At 40.4% G+C, this 17,764-nt stretch overlaps 2 protein-coding genes across 2 annotated transcripts in view; one reads left to right on the forward strand and one right to left on the reverse strand.

Annotated features, from left to right (window-relative positions):
• PLCL1 (phospholipase C like 1 (inactive)) overlaps positions 1–17,703 on the reverse strand; it is a 205,977-nt gene extending 188,274 nt beyond the window's left edge. Inside the window, exon 1 of the mRNA XM_085299475.1 lies at positions 17,619–17,703. The gene's annotated coding sequence lies outside the window, so the exon portion shown is untranslated. The remainder of the gene's footprint in view (positions 1–17,618) is intronic.
• BOLL (boule RNA binding protein) overlaps positions 1–17,764 on the forward strand; it is a 197,676-nt gene that overhangs the window by 132,708 nt on the left and 47,204 nt on the right. The gene's annotated exons all lie outside the window — the stretch shown is intronic.

Genomic DNA, 17,764 nt, shown 5'->3' on the forward strand with positions numbered 1-17,764 from the left:
AAGCTATTTTATAGATAACTGATTTCCATTCCCACGGCTCTAACTGTATAAAGACAACATATTTTTGAAAAATAAAACAGAATTACAAAGTTCTTAAGTAGAATAATAACTTGCTGAATTTTGGTAACAGTAACCACTACATAGTATTTATTTGGCCACAGATATGATCAGACTGAAATCTCCTTCAATTTGTATCCGAAGTAAATCTCTTTGGAAAGTTTTTTTTTCTCCCATAAAAACTGCAGGTTAAGATTTTTTTCATTACTTCTCAAACACATTACTCAAATAATTCATTACATTGTTCAATCACTGCAGCCTTTGCCACTGGTTATCATACTACTTCTATCTTTCAGCTAGTTTCCTCATCTAAGTAGGGATAATTTAACTCTGAAAACAGTTTTGGCTTGACTAAGCAGGTCTAGTATTTTTCCTTATAGTAAGAAATACTAATTTATAGGGCCCATAAAATATAACCTGATTTGAAGACTTCTCTCCAAAATAAACGGAATATTAGCAGTGCTGGCAAATCCAAAAGGCAACGCAGGAAGGCAACTAAATTCAACTTCAACACAACTGTACAGGACACAGCAGGAAAGAATGAAACTACAGGCAATTCTGATTCACCACACTTCAGTAAGAGGTCTCGATCTCAAGAACGTGATCAAGAGCATGCCTATGAAATCTCTTCCCTTCCCCCCCTCTCCTCCACCCAGTTCCATCCTTTCCCTGCATGGTTTTTGACATCTCCGCAGAATCCCTCTTCCTCACAGAGGAGGAATAGGGCTTTAAAAGCAAACTCAGCAATTACGATTAGAGAAACAGCCTCAGAAGAGGCTTGGTTCTCTGAATGGAGTGCTCCTCAAAGGCCAAGAAATAAAATTTCTATGAAGTTTTTGTCAGCAGCTTTATGACCTGTTTGGATTACCACACTGCCCAACTGCATATAGCAACCTCAGGAGGGGAGCAGAGTCCAAAGGGAACATAGCCAACCCAGGGAGACCATACAGATTCCAGCAAAGCTGGCTGAATCCCGAGGTGAAATTGTTTCAACCTTGCCAGAGAAAAAGTTATTTCCAGTAACTGACTTCACTGAAACTGTAGAGAACAATGAAGCTGGGAAATGTTTTTCCACTGAAAAAGGAAAAAATCTAGGGAGAAAGATTCCATCAGCCTGGAAAAAACAAGAAGCCTAAATAGCTTCAGGACACAATCCAGTAAAGTGCGAACACTGAATACTAACCAGAATCAGCTTCAGGACTCTTCAGTTTTTCATGTTAAGACTAACATAGATACAACCTCCATCCTAACATGCAAAAAGGAAGAGCCATTAGGGGAAAGTAAGCCAGAAATATACAAAGAATTAAAAACGACTGTTGCTATAAAACTGACTAGTACAGTTTGTGATAGGAGTAAGGTGGTACCATCACATGGATTTCTGGGAATGCAGTTCTGAAGGGAGTGATGCTCCCCCAACACACACATACACACAGTCATGCAGGCAGGACAGCCCTGGCCAGCTGGGACACAGGCTACCCCAGCTGGGGCATAGCTGCAGAGCCACACGACATTTCGGGTGCGCTTTTACCTCACTGTGAGCAGACACCAGAGAGAAAACCTRACATCCTCAAGGCTGGACCGAGAAGAAATTTCCTTTCTAACATGCTAGTTTAAAAACCTTGGCCTTCTGGAGAGTCTGATGCTCTACTCATCTCCAAGACTCCTTTCTTATGCAGTAAGAGAAAAGCTCTTCAGCATATTTTCTGTGCCTTCTCATTTCTTTCTCCAATCTTCTATTTTCAATCAGCATTGCAACTATACAGCCTTTTGGGAAACAGCTTGTACAAAAGACGCTGAGCTTTGTGTTGCATAGTGTCCATTTAAGTGTTACAATTAGAGTGTTTGCCCATCTCCCAATCTTACTGTCAAACTCAAAGTTAAATACACACAAACCTCTACCTTCTTTGTTCAACCCTTGTGTTTCTTTCCCCCAAAAGGGCAAGGGTTCACTATCTCTGAAGTTATGTTATACACAAGCCAAAAACTCAAAATTAAATTGTTACAGCAACAAAAATACAGTAGCTGTAAACAATAATAATGAGGTAAGTCATAAATACAGTAACTCCTACACAGTCTAGTCAATTTTCATGCAAAAATCATCACAGCACATTTTGACTCCTTGGGACACTGGTACAGTCTATTAGGGAAATAGTCATCACAGTTCTATGCTTTTGAAACCTGTACTATATTTGACAAATCATAATTCAAGAATTACTTTAAAACTCTAAAAGCAAAACCTGCTGCCAACACGATATTCTCAACTCTCACTCTTACTAGTTCAGCAACTAGTAAGGTTCAACAAGTTCAACAAAAAGGAAGGGAAGTTTGGAGCACACATATCCACACCACAGTGGATCACTCCCGCGTATTGGCAAACCCCGATACTGCAACCACGGCACAAGGTAGCCTCTTGCCTTGCACCAAAGCAGTCTCACAACCTTGGTACCGCTGAAATAACTGATGTGTAATCTAGCTGGTCTATTCAGGGACAGCACAGAAATAAGACTTATCAACTAAATTTGAAGTGGACTTCATGACACATTCCCTCCTTCCCCATTCCCCCAGTTTAAGGGAAAGAAYTTTCAGGGAGGGTTTTGTAGGTCAAAATAATAATAATAAAAAAAAAGACATTTAGAAAATAAATTAACAGATATTCCAACATCAAAGGCAGCTCCACCTGCCTCCGAACTGCCATCAAGCACCTTCCAACTCTACCACTGCAGTTGTATGTCATGAAGACAAAACAAACTTCCCCCAAGAATTACACTACCATCCTGTAACGCCCTGTACTTTGGCAATATCATGTTCAAAAACTTCCCATTTCTGGCTCCAAGCAGATGCTACAGTAATTAAGACAATCAGCATCTTATCCAGCAGAATATTCACATCGTATTACATGGGGAAGGTCCTTACAGTTAACAACTAAACACTCAGTTTTCTCTTCTGGCCAATTAGTCCTTCACCTACAAGCAAAACGATTACCTACAAATGATTTTAGGAAACAGGAGATGGGAATGATGCCACAGGCTCTTCTCCAATTCTTTGACTGCTTCTAGGCAAAGTTATTTGGCAGATTAACTTTTCTTCTTGCTTTCACACCTCTCAGCATRAAGTACAGTAATGCCTTTAGGGGAAAAGGCATCTAGACAGATCTATAAAACCAAATATGAATCCTTCATCATAACTAGTCATTTAATCAAGTACCACTGCATGGCTGGAAGTGTCCTGCTGGGAGAGACAGAGGTAAAATTCTTATTTTGCACACAGCACAAACCCTACAAAGGAAGAAAATCTAGTGCAGAGCAGTCAACAATGTAAGCATTAATCATTATCATCACTGGAAACACTATGAAGCTTATCTCGTTAAACAACCACTTAAAAGAGCAGCAATCCTCCCTAATGCATTACCTCAATTATTTTACTGCAATTGATCACTAAATCATCACAGAAAGAGAAAGGCCTGGCATTCCTCTGCTGTCACTGGCTCACCTGACATTATCAGATGCCCATTTAAAAGTTATGTAATGTCTCCAGCCATCGTAGGTCATTTCAGAAGGATGTTTAATATATCTCTAGTGTCTGGAGTCTTAAACACTGGAGCTTTTTCTAGCATTGTGCTGCCTTTTCTAGAAGAAAGAAAAGATTTAATTGCAGTGGAGGCAAATTAGATTGAGAACTGCCACTATGACTATAGTTTTGTGTGTCATGTTCCCTGAATACTCTCTCTACATAATAAAGCCTTAGACAGCAACCAACATGCAATGGCAAAACACTAAAAGTAAAAAATATTTTCACTTGCTTGGAAGAAGGAAGAAATCACTAATGCACTATAATCTGGAAACCAGGGTAAAACCTAACATACAGAATAATTAATGAGAGCGGCCAAGATTTCTGACTAAATGAGAAGCAATTGGTGACATCCCCCTGTAGAAACACACAAGGCATTTACATCCCTTCTGTGATATTATCCTCTCCTATCATTTCTCCCYATATTTGCATTCAACCTTTAATGCCTTCATTGGAGTATAACAAACTCCAAGGAGTATGCAATGTTATACCTGGACATAACCCACACATTCAGATTTTACAGCCTGCAAACAGAAATAAAGTTTCTGAAGATAATACACACTATGAACAGGCACAAAAAAATAGACAGGCATAACAAAGCTACAAAAAAAAAAATACAGATTCACATAACTGTGTATTARCTCAGGAGCACAGGTGACATTTTACACATAGCCAGGAAGATCAAACAAGATGTCCAGTGTCCAACCTGCAGAGAAGTGGTATTTTCTTTAGAGGGCATTCATCAGGTCTATCCTGAAAGATGCCAGTGGTTTGCAATTGCCAGTGAGGGAACTGCAAGTACTCAGCACTGATAAATATTTGTTTCAGATCAGTAGGAGTTTTATCAAAGGCTCTTCAGTAGCCTTTTCTGCCTAAATAAAGCATGGATTAAATCTTACTCTGATGCAACCAGCCTAAGGATGAACAGACTCAGGCCTGCAGTGCTTCCATGCAAGCAACCCTACTGGTCTGGAGAGTGCTCTGTACTTAACTTTGCCACAGAAGCACCATGTGGCCTGTGCCTTTCTTACTTCTCTATGAACAAGCAAAGCACAGGGCAGTTTTTACAAAAAACTGCCAATTCAGACCAATGGTCAAAATGCCCATTTTCCAGCAAACCTACTGCCGTACTGATGTGGGCTCAGACACTCCCTGAAAAGCTCATGACAAGAGAATGGCCCTACAAACCTTCAGTCTTCTTGGTCTTTATCCATAAACAAACTTAATTAAATTAAAACTAATGCAAATCACTCTATAGACAATCTATTAACAGCTTTAACTTTAGCTTGCTCCCAATATGTATGCCAGTTAAGAAAAAAAATAAAACTTTAAAATAAACCATTTTAACTTGAATTTACAGTAGGCAGAAAAGAATAGGAAATAAGTCCAATAATGTACTTGCATTATAGGTAAGTTATTTGAGAGTGAAAGACATGTTTCACCTTTCCATACATACAATCTCTGTTGCAATGCCCAGTTAAAATGGTCTTAAAAAAGAAAAAAGAAGGAAAAAAGAAAGAGAGAGAGAGAGAAGAGAGAAGTTGTATTTTGCAATAATTATTCTCTTGGGTACAGTAACGGAAACTATATTACCATTCCACAGTGTAGAACTATGTAAGACTGCAACATTTGGCCTAAAAAGTCATTTTAGTATTTTAAACAAGTTTCCATAGGCATGCAAAGTATATGTGAGATACAGATAGGTAGATGGGAAGATAATCAGAGCAAATGAAAACATGTGCTTTCAAACACACAGATAGCCATAACGCAAACACTTCTCCATTTTCCTTGAATGATATTTGGAAAACAGTACAATATATGCTCCCGGTTGCAATATGGCACAACAAGTTAGAAACATTCTATAATCCTCAAGTAGGCGTACAAACAAGTAAACGAGGTAAATGGCATTTCAAACAGACTAATGTTCTGGATTGTACCAGATCTAAACCACATGAATAGTATCTCTCAGTTCRGTCGTGTCTTTTATGTCACAACTATTCAAGCAACAGAGGCAATGCTGTTAACGTTTGACATTAGAAAAAGGATCTTTCCTCTCCTACTCCAGTGCCTGGAACACTGTGCCCACACTGTTCCTTTCCAAATTCTCAAATTTCTAAAAATGATGCCAAGTGCATTTGTAGTAGGAGTATCTTTGGAGAAGTTAAAAGCCAGTCTGAAGGAAATAGGCAGTTCCTCTTTAAAGAAGGGGACACATGGAAGCCAGACAACAACTACATGCAAATTTTCTATGAAAACTGAGAAAGTGTATGGTATCTTCATGGTCATTTCCTATTTGGAAGGGGAGCTAGTTCTACAGGATCAGAGGGTACACAGCCTTCTTCAGGCTAGCTCCTTTTACCCTCTGCAGAACATACATAAGTCTCATTTCCTTGAAAAGCTGCAGCCACATTGCTCCTTTCTCTTGCTGCCTTAGGCATTGCCCACCACACTGCCACAAAGGTGCAGCTCTCCAGCACCCCACTTCCCTTGCATTGTTCTGCAACTTCACTGCTTATTGCGCTCACCTTGCTTCCAGGATCCTTCAGGCTCTTCTTGCCAAGTGGTGCTGATCATCTAGCATCAGATCACATCCAAATGTGAGTCTGGGCACTAGCCCTCAGAAAGGTTAACTCTTCAGGAGAAGGCATGGTCAACCTCTAACTGTGGGAAGATTTCATCATAGGTGCTTGTATGTCAGCATTTCACAGCATATAGGAAATTATGGTGAAAGACAATAAAGGAGGGTATTTCTATTTCATTAATCTTTCTTCCTATCATTTAAGCTTTATCCACCCACCACCATCCTCCCAGCAAGGCTATTGACCCCACGCAAAACATCCTACTTCTTCTATTTCCCAAACCAGGTAACATGGAGTTATCCTCATCCTTTATTTGCATCCACTGCTGCAAAATAGCTCCTCTTACAGAAAGAGGCAGTCCATAGACTGGTCTATAGAATCTACGCTCAATACCACAATCTAATATATGTTTTCCCATTAACTTAATTAAAAGTTAAGCCTTCAAAGTAAGCRCTAATTCCTGCAGTGAACACTTCTCCTTGGCAGCCAAGGATACTGGGATTACCTTCTGAAGTCAATGAACAGCCTACAATTTGATTTCAATGAGATTTAGATCAGTCCCCTGAAATGAGTTACTTCTAGGCATAAACAAGTCCAATAGACAAGACAGGGTGTGAAAGTGCCTCTGTTGTCCACATAACAAAAAGAAAGAAGAAACTACATTGAATGTTCATGAAATCATTAATAAGCATTCTGCACGCACCCAACAGTGGCACTGTCAAAAAATAACACAAAGCAAGTGCATTTATTAAGATATGCTGTTTATCGTCTCTTTTGCTCAGCTCTAACAACAACTTATTCTTTTTATGCTTCTAAAAGAAGCAACTGTCATCTGAAAACAATTCCCCAAAAGTATCTCTTCACCTGTAATGTTTAGGTTTAGACCAATTCAAATTTGCCAAACAGACCTCATTAGCTCAAAGTGGGATCAGCAGAACAAAATTAACTACATTTGCAGGTTTTAAGAAGAAAAATATCCAATCATTGAATTCAAATATTTTACTTTGAAGTTGTGTTGCAAAATATCAATCCAATCCTTCATCCAGTGATGACTATGGGAAAATTGCTACTGTTTTCAGARAGTGCAGAAACTGGGCTTGTAGTCAGTCTGCCTTGCTTTAGGGAACAACTGCCATTGCAAATCATAATACTCTGAGAAACATTTTACCCGTTATATATACACTAGGACTTGCATTTTCAAATCACACATTTTCAAAGTACAAACAGTTTTATATAACATTAGAGTGATATATACACACACACACAAAAAATATATATTAAAAATATATTTATATAAACTTGGTCTTTTTTACATACAATACTTTTATTRACATTAGAGACTTTCTTCAGAAGTATCCATAAATTTCTCAAAACAAATCTATATTTACCTACATTTAGAAGAGTTACCTATACCAGATTTTAGAAGCGTGTTAAGAGAAAACCTAATGTCAGGTTTCGCAAAACGTTACGCATCTTCTTCAGATGTATCAGCAGCAAGAGGAGGACTAGGGAAAATGTGGGCCCGCTACTGAATGGGGCRGGGGCCCTGGTGACCAGAGGCAGAATCCAGAGAAGGCAGAATTACTGAATGCCTTCTGTGCTTCAGTCTTCACTGCTAAGGGCAGCCCTCAGGAATCCTGCAGCCTGGACGTGAGGGAGAAAGTCCAGAGAAGGGAAGACTTTCCTTTGGTTGAGGAGGAAAGGATTACAGACCTTCTGGGCGGGCTAGACAGCCACAAATCCACGCCTCCAGATGGGATGCACCCACGGGTACTGAGGGAGCTGGCGGACATTGTTGCCAGGCCGCTCTCCATCATCTTTGAMAGGTCCTGGAGAACTGGAGAGGTGCCTGAGTACCGGAAGAAACCCAAGGTCACTCCAGTCTTCAAGAAGGACAAGGAGGAGGACCCAGGCAACTACAGGCCGGTCAGCCTCACCTCCATCCCTGGAAAGGTGATRGAACAGCTCATTCTGGATGTCATCTCCAGACATACAGAGGAAAAAGAAGGTGATCAGGAGTAGCCAGCGTGGATTCACCAAGGGGAAATCCTGCTTAACCAACCTGATAGCCTTCTGTGATGGAATGACTGGCTGGGTAGATGTGGGGAGAGCAGTGGACATTGTGCGCCTTGACTTCAGCACGGCTTTTGACACCGTCTCCCATAACATCCTCCTAGAGAAGCTCAGGAAGTGTGGGTTAGACGAGTGGACAGTGAGCTGGATTGAGAAGTGGCTGAAAGGCAGAGCTCAGAGGGTCATCATCGGTGGCGCGGAGTCTAGTTGGAGGCCTGTGGCTAACGGAGTCCCCCGGGGCTCAGTACTGGGTCCCATCCTGTTCAACTTCTTCATCAACGTCCTGGATGAGGGGACAGAGTGCCTCCAAGCTGGGAGGAGTGGCTGACACACCAGAGGGCTGTGCTGCCATTCAGAGAGACCTGGACAGGCTGGAGAGTTGGAGCAGAGAGGAACCTCCTGGGGTTCAACAGGGGCAAGTGCAGAGTCCTGCACCTCGGGAAAAATAACCCCAGGCACCAGTACAAGCTGGGGGCTGACCTGCTGGAGAGCAGCTCTGCAGAGAAGGACCTGGGAGTGCTGGTGGATGACAGATTGACCAYGAGCCAGCAATGTGCCCTTGTGGCCAGGAAGGCCAATGGTCTCCTGGGGTGCATTAGGAACAGTGGTGCCAGCAGGTCAAGGGAGGTGATCCTGCCCCTCTGCTCAGCCCTGGGGAGGCCTCATCTCGAGCGTTGCTGGGGAGCTGGGCTCCCCAGGACAAGAGAGACAGGGAGCTACTGGAGAGAGTCCAACGCAGGGCTATGAAGATCATCAGAGGGCTGCAGCACCTGCCCTAGGAGGAAAGGCTGCGAGAGCTGGGCCTCTTCAGCCTGGGGAAGAGGAGACGGGGGCGGGGGGATGTTATCAATGCGTATAAGTATCTCAAGGGAAGGGGTCAGGGGGACAGGGACAAACTCTTCTCAGCTGTCCCGTGTGACAGGACAAGACGCAAAGGGCAGAAACTGAACCACAGGAAGTTCCGCCTGACTGTGAGGGGGAATTTCTTCCCTGTGAGAGTGACGGAGCACTGGAGTAGGTTGCCCAGAGAGGTGGTGGAGTCTCCTTCTCTGGAGATCTTCAAGGCCCGCCTGGACGCAACCCTGTCTAAMATGCTCTAGGTGACCCTGCTGAGCGGGGAGGTTGGACTAGATGATCTCCAGAGGTCCCTTCCAACCTTACTGATTCTATGATTCTATGATCTTGCATGTAAACAGCTATAGTAGGTCCAAATTGCCAGAATCCAGCAAGAATATTCTTTTCTCAAAAAATGAAAAAAAAATCATACTGACAAAGAGAACACAGCCAAGCTTTCCCTGTCTTGCCTGTGCACTCCCAGCTGGCTCCTGCCTCCTTTGCCCAACTCCTAGCTAGGCTCTCCAATTTTTCTTCAGCTGTGTCTGCTCCATGTGACAGCCTCCCCCTCTAGCAGGGCTCCTATTGCAAATACTCCAAGTTTTCTGACCCCCACTTCAGCTTCTAAACRTGGTCTCAGCCTAAACTTCAGTCTGTTGTGGCCAATGGATTCCTGTTACTTGACCACTACCATCTACCTCTTGTTTGAGCAGTTCTCTTTACTATCCCAGTCCTACCCTTTCCTGGCACAGCCATACAAGCTGCAGCCAAGACCTTCAGGCAGTCACCACAGTACACTTGTGCAAGAAGTATCAACTTTGCAGCAGGATACAATGTTAAAGAATTTCTTGAATTTGTGGGGTCTTTTTCACCAAGACTTMTAGCAGATTTTTCAAAACAAGACCAAAAAAAAAACCACATACACACACTAAGAGATGCATCAATACAAAGGCAAAAAAGGTACAGAGTGCACAAAAATAAAATGGCAGCAGTCATGTTTACATAAGCAGCAGGCCTCTCATGCCATAACGCATCCCACATTCCATGTAAGCAACTCCCTTTTTGTTATTCACCCCCCCATATCAAAACTGCTATCTGAAAAGGCTATGCAAGATAAAGACTTATTGCAACTTTCAATCAAAACAGCTTAGTTAACTATCAGAACTGCATAAGGAATTGAGAACATTCTATGCCTGCCTAAAATATACTGGACAAATAATTAGATCCAAATTATGCTGGAAGGATCGCTGCACAACGTGGCTTGACAGACTTCAGGTCCATAAATCATCACTACTTTATCCGATTCAGGAGCTCACTGAAAGGTAAGTAGTTAAGTAGAGAGCTTTACACTGAACAGGTATCAGACAGCTATTCTTACTTCCCATTCCAAAGTTACACCCAAGCTACCAAAACAAACTTGTAGCCAAGAAAGAAGAGTTTAAAGTCCTAGTAATCCACTACTTTGGTAACAKAACCAGTTTTGGGACAACACTGCATCTTCTGCGCAGTCTTTTACAACCATGCAAACCAGTACATGACAACTTCGCACTACTCTAGCACAGATTTCCACTCTGCTTGAATCCCTTAACAAGGTCCCAGGCAACAAAGACTTGCTCTTGCTACCCTCAGAAGCAGTACCAAAACAGCAWGATATAGGCCAACTAGGAGAGACAGGACACCAGCAGGATGGAGAGTCTCCCAGGAATAAGCAGTATGAATAAAATGATTTTTTTTCCGAGTGACAAGTGAGGATCCTCTGTCTTTTCTCTGCCTCCCTGTAGCTGATTTGCCAGGATTACTGGAGATGGAGCGAGTATTAGTAGCATCCCCCTAAGCATGCAACTTTGAGGAGAATCAAACCTTCACAGTGTACATTTACAGCTAGAATAGTTTTTTTTWAAAAAAAATCAGTACACTTCACTATTTGGTGTCAGTTGCCTTTTAGACTTTGATGCACTAACATATACTACTTAAAATAATCCAAAGACCAACTCTGCTGGTCATCGTGGCTCTGTAACAGGAATATTCTAGTCCAGTTTACCTCCAGTTAATTATTTAAATTACAGCCTGCGTATGGCCTTAAGGATCAGAGACTTTCACCTTAATTAATACACACAGTAACAATGGAGAAAGACTAAGCAGAGTTATTACAGTAATCTCAGTAATTTAAACACGTCTCAGGAAAGGATCAGTAGCTAGCAAAACCGCAAATTTCTAACATTTAGAAGATTATCCTGAAGATACTATTCTACATAAATAGACCTCAATAACAAGAAAATGTCTGCTATACAAAAAGATATAAAAGAACAAGGCTTTGACTATAAATATGCTTTTACATGGCTACATACAAAGCAATCAGGTAATCTTCAGAGCTTTTTAGCATTTAGCAGAAGTATTCAGCCTTTTGCAGAACTTATTTCAACTTTTTAAAATCAAGCCTGACTAGTTCCTAAACTGTAGTTATGTCAAAACGTCTAGTTTTTTTTTTTTCCTTTTAGCCAATATGACCTAGAACATGTGCAATAAATATTTATATTGATCATTATTCTCCACTTCTTAGTAAAATCCATCAAGATATTACCAAAAATTACACCAACCAGGTGCACCCTGGAAAGAAGAGTTATGCTAATTAATTTTGCAAATACAATCAAATAATGTTTCATCACAAAGGATGCATTATTGGTTCTGCAGTAATTGCCTACATCAGTTTCACATTTGCACCAAAGGAGAAATACATATAGATACACGTGTATGCACACATGCGTGCACACACACACAGAGCCCATTAACACAAAACACTTTTGCTGCAGGTGGAGCTGATCTCAGAGGAACTACAAAATGAATAAAATATTATTATAGGAAACAGCCTTAATATCTGTGTGAGAGATATTCTGCACAGATATGAAAATTTGCAATTTTATATTTGCTGCTTAAAATATTTGGTAAACAGAAGAAAGCATTCCTCTGCTGTGCCCTACTCAACAGCACCAATACTYCAACAAAGCATAGCTTTTGCAGTTAATTATGCACTTTTGCACAACAGCCTTTGTGCACACAATATACTTTAAAAACAAACCAGCCAATATCACCAATCACATCTCCTACTCCTGGCAGTAACAGCTGCTGTCTCTTATCTGGAGATCTATCAAATGTCTTGCTGCAGAGACCTACCAGAACTTGTGCATGCAAATAAATCAGACTGGCTGAGTTACAGTTGTTGGTATCCTGCAGAAAGGATATTGTCCCAGCAGTTTGAAGGTCACCTCTTTATGGAATGTCATTGGAAGACATTCAAATAATATTGAATATTATGATACTGTATGGAAAAATATGACCAAGAACAGTGCTAATCTTCATTTCTATCCACATGTTTAATGAGACCACCAGTCAAGGATTACATTACATGCTATATGGAACTAATTACCAGGAAAAATACTCCATAGTTAGCAATCAGTATAACTTCAAAAAACCACTATAAACTCTCATACAAATAGTTTGCCCTAGAGGTTTTTCTTGAGGGTCCTAAAGTCCACTCAAGTCAGCATAAAGGATCCCTTAATTTTCAAAGATTTAACAAGGCCCCAAGTCCTTCTAGACAAAGAAGGAATTTAGGGTACAGTCAAGTGAACAGAATTTAGTTTAGAGGACATATTACTTTAGTGTAGAGATGGCTGGAAATTGAATTATTATATTTAATGGAAATCTGGGTATCAGCAATAAAATATCTAAACGAAACATGAAAAAATTCCAAGAAATGGAAAGAGATCCCTCATATCACTCACGCAGAGAGACCTTCACCAACAGGAGACAATCACAGATTGACTCAGGTGTGAGGCACATATCAATGTGCTCAGCAACAAGCTGCAAGGAACAAGCAACTCCAGGCCTGCACAACAGAAAAATCTCTAGGATTTTAAGAAACTTTTCTGTCAAAACTTAGATCCCTGAAAAATGTGCATAAGGATCTAGGTGAGCCTTCAGGAGAGCTCTGTGGGACTCCCATGCCTAAATCTTGTCTGAGTTCCACTTTGTACATTAGAGTTTTGTGGATTGGGACTTGCATTCCTACCAATAATTATTGATACACAGTTTGACACAAAAATTCCACAGGACCTAAATCCTTCTTACTTATCTTAGATATAGCAATGCTATGTCTACCAATATTGATTAGTTCTGTCCATCTTCAGAAATTCTAGTTATTGGATATAGCTCAACAAATCATTTCGCAAAAGCAGGTCTCCAGCCAATATGGGGTCCTATTTAGACCTGCCTTAAACAGATGGTGAGGGGGGGGGGGGGGGGGGAGGAAGGAATAAAACAGTGTATGGAACACAGGTGCAATATTAACAGCTACCCCTGAGCAATCCAAATGTCAACTCCAAAATGCTTCTCTTTCATAAAGCTGACAAAAATATAATTAATTCTGAACTAGCAACTAATAAAAATTATTTTCATTGTAAGAAATTATTATTTTAGAAACAAAGGTCAACCTGGACTGGTATTCCAGGTCCAGGAGCACCTGAATGGAGAGACATACAAGAAACAGTAAAGTACAAAGTGATCAACCTTTTGCTGTAGCTCCCCAGTATTCAGCAGCTTGTAGGCTAGGGACTTTCTCTACCAGATACTTTTGGTGCACTTCGAAGCTCTTCTCCATCAATTTGTCATTTTGAATCTGTCTGAGCCCATTTATATTTCTGACRGCTACTGCTTTCCATGGTAGTTAGGTGTTCTACTTAAGCACCTGTTGAGTCAGAAAGTACTTTCATTTGTTCTAAACATGCTGCTACACAACTATCACAGGATTTCCCCTATTTCCTGTTCTGTGACCAAAAAAGTGAATAATTATTCTCTYTTTATCTCTCCATAATGTTTGGGAATTCACAAGACATCTCAAGTATCAGCCACCAGTTGCCTTTCTCTAGATCAATATGATCGATTTTTCATTTTATGGGAGCCTTTTCATGGCTAGGCATGTGGCTCTTGCCCTTCTTAAGCTTTGCTGTATTCTTTATGAAACGTGGTAGCAAGAATGAAAGTGGAGGGGTTTCATAACAATTTTATTAAGTTTTATTCTCAATTCTTCACCTAAGACTTCTTAACAAACTATTTTCCTTTCAGACACTTCTAAATACTGAGCTAGTATTTTAACAGAAATATCTGCAATGACTGTAACCTCTTCTTCAGTAGTAAGAACTAAGATAGAGCCAAACATGCATACTAAGACTAGATGCATTTTTTGCAGCATGCATTACTCCACAATGTAAGATACTGTTGCAGCTTATCGGGGCAGAATAAAACTTCACTAATCTTTAAACATTTACAAGTTGTGTCACCTCACTACTTTCCTCTTTTTCCAGAGTATTTATGAATACACTGAAGAACACAGCTGTGAAAAATCACCATTTGGCTATCAAATAATTAATCAACTTTTAATTAATCTTGCATAATCACAGTTTTAACTGTAAAGCAGACAGCATCTAAATGTACACTTACAGAGCAAAAAGCAAAATAAGTTACTACAGAATCATTACTATCCTGAAGAACTGTCTTTTGAAAAGAATTCCTACCAGTCATGTTGAACAGGCAGATGTATCATGTATTTGAGACGTGTAAATTGTGTCATCACACTTCAGAGTATGAGCTGAAAGAAACTAAGCTTCACATCCTTTTTTTTTTTAATCTAAAAATGTCACTAAGATAAATACAACTTCTTGAAACAAAACAGCTAGTTATAATCCTATTGATCAGACACTTCCGCTTGTTGGAACTTGAAAAACATGCAGTGAGAACAGATTTCCCTGATATTTATACTGCTTAATTAATAGCAAAATCCCAGTCCTCACAATCCTTAAATAAAACTGGCTTTTAAAGAAAAATCTGTATGTGAAATGTAAGAAAACATTTCAAAGAAATTCATTAAAGGTAAGAGGTCTTACAGTTCTACTATGAAAAAAGAATTCTGATTCTGCTGTTCTTACTTCAAATCTACTTCATGGCATAGTCTGCTGTTACTAACAGCATACAGTGCAGTGTTCTCTACTTCATTATCTTTATCTAAGATCTATAAAAATAAAAATAAATGGTCCCAGAAGTATGCATTATGAAACAAGTACAAACAAAGCAGAGAGAAGTCTGATAAGCACTGACCAAGGAGTATCTCAGTAAAGAGCTGCAAAATATTTCAGTAGGTATTACAAAACTAATTAGTCTCTTCTTACCGATCTATTAACATGCCTGAACATCACAATGTCAGTAGGAGAATGCCAGAAGGAAAACAGCAGCAATCAACTTTTAGAACCCTATCATAGGAAGACTTGCAAAGCATCACATACTAAGAAAGAAGAAATCCTGTTCTTTTGAAGGGGGAGGAGAGAGAGACAGACACACACACGTATGAAGGAGTGAGTGTGCGTGTAAAAAACAATCAAACTTAAATAACTAATGCATATGTAACTCAGAAGTTTTCCAGAGCACAAGACCAGCTACAAGTATTTCTCRTTAATGCTATTTCAGATTTATCTCAATCTACAAAGCTGTGAATGTTAGTAAAGCAAAATGTGAATAAAAATATTCCAGCTACATTTTGTTTTCTATATATAGATGAGTTATCTTGTTTCTGCAGCCAAATAATAGAACAGTTGAACACACTGAAGATTACCTAAAAGGGTTTGTATTTTACTTCCAGAATACGCCAAATGTAACTTGCTGCAGGAAAGCATTTTTTTCTTTTTTTTTTTTTTTTTTTTTTTAAAAAGTAAGTCTCTGTTCAGCCCTTTGTACTTCATAGTCACCCTGTGCAGGCCAAAATACTCCACCAATATAAGCATCTCTCTGGTTTCCTTAGGAGTCGTGTTCTCAGATGCTAACCTCGAATCTTGTAGAGAAATCTAACAGATAGCTGGTAAAAAAAATCTGCAAAAAGTAAATTTTGATCACATAAATCTACGGAAGTTAAACTGTTTACTTCAGTGAGATTGTTCATTTGCTTAAAGTATATCTTTGAACGACAGACGAACAGTAGAACAGGGCAAAAACTGTTCAACTCCTCCAGAATAAGAGCTTGCCCCTGCTGCACAGCTTCCTTTGCTTTCTCAACTCCCTTTTTTTAACTGATAAGATCACTTTATGAGAAGTGATGGAATACTATTCTGTGAATTTACAGGAACATACAGGCTTACTTAAATTAAAAGTTTTATTTAAATAATAAAACAACATAGCATTCATTCTGTCAAGATACACAATGTTTAAACATAACTACTGCATATTGAAGTACTTCAGCAAAAAACCCTGAAAAGGTAAAATATGAAAAGTATTCTCTTTGGCATCATACCAGCGACTAACTCAGGGAAAACTGCACTTCAAAACACTTTCATATACTACTGAGACAACCTTGTGGGAAAATAAGCTTCATACTATATACACAGCCCCAAAAGGATAATGCCTTGGAGAGGCATAGTCTGCAAATTTTCAGGTTCGGATGCTTCTGTCATAGACAACTCTGTCATCTAATTTAACTCATCAGCTTACTGTAGTTAGCCTTGAAAAAACAATTACGACTTTTTGGTCTTACTATTTCCACTGTAAGACCATTCCAGACCCTTACTCTGATGGTTAGAAATYATTTTGTAGTTTCCAAATTGAATTTATTCATGGGTATCCTTTGTTCTAGAGCCGTCCTATAACTACAAGTTTTCTCTCTGCAAAATAATGATAAAGAGCAATCCATTACGCTCCATTAGCCAATATTTCACCAGGCCAGACAAAACACACTTACATAGCATTCAATCCATTCACCTTATCAGCCCATCCTAGCTGTCTTTCTCCACACCTATTTCAGTTTGAATGCACAATTCCCAAACACAGGCAACAGATTTTTACCTAGTATTTCACATGAGACTTTACCAGTTCCTTGTATAACAGTATTAATACCTTATCAGAAATATCTCTGCTGATTGATACCATCCCAGGACRTATCTCAAGAAACGCTTTCCAGCTGCAAGACAGATCACTATGATTCTCAGCAACACTGCAAAACACTCGGTAGCAAGAATGGCACACAGTTAATTAAAACGTATCTATCAAATGTTCTTTGCTTCGTGCCTTAAGCTAGAGTTTTGCCTAGGGCTTTCACACATTTTTAGAAGCAAAGCCTCGTTTTCCGGCGTTCCCATCGATGTGTTCCCAAGCAATGATTAGCGCATACAAGAGGGTCAGGTGTGACCGCATGCTAAAGAAAGTTTGCCCAGGAGACATAACTCACCATCTCCCCGGGAATTCGCGATTAACCTACGTGCTCGCAAGGAAATACAATGTCACCTTAGACTAAGTAACTTATTCTTGAAAGCTAAACTGAAAATTAAACGAAAAGCAGAGGAGTGTGCGCGGAGGGCCGCCGCTTTACCCGCTGATTGCGAAGGCTTCGGGTCAGCGCCGCCGTCCGCGCCACCACCTAGCCTCCACCGTGGCATCGGGGCGCGACCTGCCGAGGGCTGCGGCCGCGCTTACCTTGATGATGCTGCTCCTGCGTGGGGCGGCGCGGGCGGCCTCCAGGAGACCGGCCTCGGCGTCCGCCACCGCCCCGGAGCCGCCGCCGCCGGGGAAGCGCTCGGCGGCTCCGACGGCCGCGACGCCGCTGCGGCGCTCCCGTCGCC

This window comes from Rhea americana, unplaced genomic scaffold, assembly GCF_003343005.1.
Source record: "Rhea americana isolate MKP2758 unplaced genomic scaffold, rheAme1 scaffold_15, whole genome shotgun sequence".
Taxonomy (NCBI): Eukaryota; Metazoa; Chordata; class Aves; order Rheiformes; family Rheidae; genus Rhea; species Rhea americana.